The 5,000-nt window shown below is 50.8% G+C and overlaps 2 non-coding genes across 2 annotated transcripts in view; both read right to left on the bottom strand.

The window, feature by feature from the left end:
* LOC143221558 (large subunit ribosomal RNA) overlaps positions 1–1,938 on the bottom strand; it is a 4,002-nt gene extending 2,064 nt beyond the window's left edge. Inside the window, exon 1 of the ribosomal RNA XR_013011790.1 lies at positions 1–1,938. This exon is cut by the window's left edge and continues 2,064 nt beyond it. This is a non-coding gene — a ribosomal RNA (large subunit ribosomal RNA).
* A 1,566-nt stretch (positions 1,939–3,504) lies between these two features.
* Positions 3,505–3,659, bottom strand: LOC143221556 (5.8S ribosomal RNA). The gene has a single exon (XR_013011788.1). It is a non-coding gene; the product is annotated as a 5.8S ribosomal RNA (ribosomal RNA).
* Between the last annotated feature and the right edge of the window lie 1,341 nt (positions 3,660–5,000).

The raw sequence follows: 5,000 nt of genomic DNA, 5'->3' as shown, positions 1-5,000 counted from the left end.
CTACATAGGATTTCTCTTAGGGCTTAGGATCGACTGACTCGTGTGCAACGGCTGTTCACACGAAACCCTTCTCCACGTCAGTCCTCCAGGGCCTCGCTGGAGTATTTGCTACTACCACCAAGATCTGCACCGACGGCGGCTCCAGGCAGGCTCACGCCCAGACCCTTCTGCGCACACCGCCGCGACCCTCCTACTCGTCAGAGCTTCATGGAAGACGCGCCTTTAAAAAAAGCTAACGTCAACCTCACTTGCCGCTGACGGCGGAGTATAGGCGCGACGCTTCAGCGCCATCCATTTTCAGGGCTAGTTGCTTCGGCAGGTGAGTTGTTACACACTCCTTAGCGGATTCCGACTTCCATGGCCACCGTCCTGCTGTCTTAAGCAACCAACGCCTTTCATGGTATCCCATAAGCGTCGACTTAGGCGCCTTAACTCTGCGTTTGGTTCATCCCACAGCGCCAGTTCTGCTTACCAAAATTGGCCCACTTGGCACTCTGATCCAATATAATCTCGTGGCTTCATTGATCCAAGCAAGCCAGAGATCTCACCCATTTAAAGTTTGAGAATAGGTTGAGGTCGTTTCGGCCCCAAGGCCTCTAATCATTCGCTTTACCAGATGAGACTCGCACACGTTCATCAAAAGAGAACGAGCGAGTGCCAGCTATCCTGAGGGAAACTTCGGAGGGAACCAGCTACTAGATGGTTCGATTAGTCTTTCGCCCCTATACCCAGTTCCGACGATCGATTTGCACGTCAGAATCGCTACGGACCTCCATCAGGGTTTCCCCTGACTTCGTCCTGACCAGGCATAGTTCACCATCTTTCGGGTCCCAACGTGTACGCTCTGGGTGCGCCTCTTCTCGCAATGAGAACGAGACGCCCCGGGAGTGCGAGGCCGCATCGTGACGCGGCCCATCCTCCCTTGATCGACGCTAAGGTACGATCTTCACTTTCATTGCGCCTTTAGGTTTACATGTCCCAATGACTCGCGCACATGTTAGACTCCTTGGTCCGTGTTTCAAGACGGGTCCTGAGAGTACCCAAAGCAGTAGCGTCGCTGACCGGTAATTCAAAGCTTGGCCAGTCCGAGGACACCGCCTGCTAACAGCTGGTTAGGCCCGGAGCCGGCGCTAGGTCCGTACCATCCGGGTGACAAACTAACCGAGCTTGCGGCGGGCCTGACGCACACACATTCGAAAATGGATTGGTTGCGGCCCGATACCGTCAGAGTACCGTCACGCAGCCGGCCAGGCGATCGAGCGTCTGCCGTGTGCGCACGAAGGCGACACGACAGGCAACAACTCGAGCCGTAGACCGACACGCAACGGGTCGCGACGTTCTACTAAGGGAGAAGTGCACGACTACGCGACCGGAACATTTGCCGAAGATGGTGTACCCTCGCACTGGAACCACCGAAGTGGCCCATTACGGGCTATCTGCGCACCAACGGAAGCCAGCCTCGTCGACGATGAATCTCCCCATTCGATCTTTTGGGTTTCTCAGGTTTACCCCTGAACGGTTTCACGTACTCTTGAACTCTCTCTTCAAAGTTCTTTTCAACTTTCCCTCACGGTACTTGTTCGCTATCGGTCTCGTGGTCATATTTAGCCTTAGATGGAGTTTACCACCCACTTAGGGCTGCACTCTCAAGCAACCCGACTCTAAGGAGAGGTCCTCCCGAAACGCGTACCAGTCGCTACGGGCCTGGCACCCTCTACGGGTAAATGGCCCCATTCAAGATGGACTTGGACGCGGTTCGACGTCTCGGGATAAATTGACCCTCCTGAACACTACATTTCCCAACGGCAGAACCGCGGGATTCAGTGCTGGGCTAATTCCTGTTCGCTCGCCGCTACTAAGGAAATCCTTGTTAGTTTCTTTTCCTCCGCTTAGTAATATGCTTAAATTCAGCGGGTAATCTCGCCTACTCTGAGGTCGTCGTACGTGATACAAAATTTTGTGTGTTTCGGCCGAAAGAGCGTAAAAGTAGTACTCGCGAAAACGTACAAAGCACAAAAAAAAAAGAAAAAAAAAGAAAACGAAACAACACTACACGACAGAAGAGAGAAAAAGGTAAACAAAAAACCGATATATGCCTTATGCGCCACACCAAAGTGTCAATATAATTCTTTCTTCATCTCTCGTCGATCGGAAACTCTCGCTAGACGATCTGGCCGGTTAACTTTAACGTCCGTCGAAAAGAACTTTCGGGGACTGGACGACCGACAGATCGCGCGGTTCCGCACGAATCGACAATGAAGAAAAGAAAAGACATGGGGCGACCGACATAAAGGTTCTCATCATTGGATATACCTTTTCTCTCTCCGCGGTGCTGTTCCGTGCGTGAACACACAAGTGTGTCTTTTGCGTCGTGTGACAATCAAGTTCGAAATAAGCCTCGCCAATAGAGGAGTATACATATTATTATAAAAAAAAAAATAATAATACATATAACCCGGTGGGATTTCTTTTTCTCTCTACTTCTTGTATAATTGAACCAAAAACCACGGGGGTACAGAAACGTTGCGCACGAAACGATTTATCATCGATCAAACACAAAACCAAATTAGAGACACGAGAGAAAGAGAGTAAGATCTCAAGACGCACATAGGCCGTCATCAATACGATTCAACGCGAACGTGGCGATGGAATGGCAATCGCACAGATTAGCGAGGACACGTCGACGACGGGGAATAATTCCGACCCGATCAAGTACGACGTGCTCATCCCGCACATTGCTGCGCTTTGCTCCGCTGTCCATCGATCATCAAAGCGTTCGCGATAGAACGAGAGATCTCTTTCGTCTCTTCCCTCGAAGACTCGAAAAGGAATGTGTTTGTCGAAATCGCCGGCAACGACGACCCTCCGCCGTATGGCAATTATAACGTAGAGTTAAGAAACTCATCCACGCACAGGCATATTCTCTCCCTGGGGCTTAACATTGCCACACCACACACACTCTGTGTGCCACACAGTATTCTTTCTTTCTTTTATAATTTGTGTGTCCATCTCTGTAGTCTCGCGAGACTCTTGTAAATATACCTCTTTCGTATATACGCATCATTTCAGGCGACGTCGGGAGCGCGTTAAATGTTCATGAGTGGAAACGCTTCTTTCCGCAAGGCGAATCGTTTCGCAGAGAAGGTGAGAGATTTGGAGATCCCCGTCGAAGCGGTGCCTTACGGGCGGTCGTATTTTCAATACGACTCACGACACCGTAAAAACACTCACGCAAGTCCGAACGTAAGAAATACCAATCCCTACTTCGCCTCTCGTGGAAACTAGATATATATGTTTGTATGTGTTTATAAGACGCAATGCAAAAATTGGCAATTTTCACAGAACCGCGACAAACGCCGACGAAACGCCCATCATTCGCTCGTACGTAGCATCTTTGCAACCCGACTCCGAAACGCTCTTTGGCGCCCTCCAAAAATATATTTGGAGAGGTAAGCGACGGCGGGGACTTACAAGAGCAACGCAAGCAGTTTATGGTTACGTAAACGACCCTCAGCCAGGCGTGGTCCAGGAATTGTATCCGTGGACCGCAATGTGCGTTCGAAATGTCGATGTTCATGTGTCCTGCAGTTCACACGTTGACGCGCAATTAGCTGCGTTCTTCATCGACCCACGAGCCAAGTGATCCACCGTTCAGGGTAATCGTATATATTTTTGATTTACAAATCAATATATGTATATGTCTCTTGTTCTGCGGTTCGTAAGAACGCATTGTACCTGAACGCTCCAACCAGCGCGCGAAGGAGATTCGTTCAGGCGTCGTTTTAAGGACGACACTATCGTCGTCCGTGGAAACGGAAAAAAAAAACCGTCAGATACGCAACACGTATCCGACGGCCGGGCGAACAGTACATTGAAAAACCGTTAACGTGGAAAACGCGGAGATGAATATATATTCTCTGAAAACGACGGGGATCGTAAATACAACCCGATACTGGATCCAGAGATGTAATAATATTCCTCTCCTCTTCACTTCCATTTCATTTGGAATGATGTGAGAACGGAGGACTTCACAGCCGGCTCTGGCAGCGGTCATTCGTCCCAAGCTCTCGCGATGCGCACTATTGGGCCACACGCACGGAGTAGGGTGTCAGACTCACGACTGCTTTAAAAGCGAGCTTCACGAGCCGGTCCACTTCCCGTATAAAACACATTTCCATAAAATGTTGGTGTGTGCTCGAGGTAACGATAAATTCCGATACAAGCGGACTCGCGAGCCGGCTCTGGCCGTAGGCGCGATCCCCGTTCTCGTCCCAAGCTCGTCTGCGCGCACTATTGGGCCACACAGAGAGTAGGGTGTCGTCGGGAATAATCGCGCCATTGGCTTTATAGCGAGCGTCACGGCCGGTCCTCTCGGAACACCGTTTTTCGTCGGAACGATATTACCATATTTTTATTTTATTCGACAGATTAGCGGACTCACAGCCGGCTCTGGCAGCGGTCATTCGTCCCAAGCTCTCGCGATGCGCACTATTGGGCCACACGCACGGAGTAGGGTGTCAGACTCACGACTGCTTTACAAAAGCGAGCATCACGAGCCGGTCCGCTCTGGCGAATGTATAATATTATAATAAATATACGTTCCGTCGTCAACGAACACCGCGTGCGGCGCAGCAACGTTTCGTGCTCTTGGTTATACGCGAACCCGATACAAATAGAGAGCGGGACTCACAGTCGGCTCTGGCAGCGGTCATTCGTCCCACGCTCTCGCGGTGCGCACTATTGGGCCACACGCACGGAGTAGGGTGTCAGACTCACGACTGCTTTAAAGGCGAGCATCACGAGCCGGTCCTTCGCGTCTCGTCTATCTTCACGATAGTTCGCGAACGATAACACAAACGCGTGCAACCGCGCGTTTACCACGGGTTACCCTGAGATTTTGTTTGTCCTCTTCGAGACACCGTTTCGAACGGACGACTCCGGACATATACCTACGACACAGAGGCGAAGACCGAGGAAGCGAATCTCATCGACCGCTTACA

The sequence above is a fragment of the Lasioglossum baleicum genome, unplaced genomic scaffold (assembly GCF_051020765.1).
Source record: "Lasioglossum baleicum unplaced genomic scaffold, iyLasBale1 scaffold2677, whole genome shotgun sequence".
Taxonomy (NCBI): domain Eukaryota; kingdom Metazoa; phylum Arthropoda; class Insecta; order Hymenoptera; family Halictidae; genus Lasioglossum; species Lasioglossum baleicum.
The sequence above is the reverse complement of the archived record's forward strand: the minus strand, read 5'-3'. Positions and strand labels throughout refer to the sequence as shown.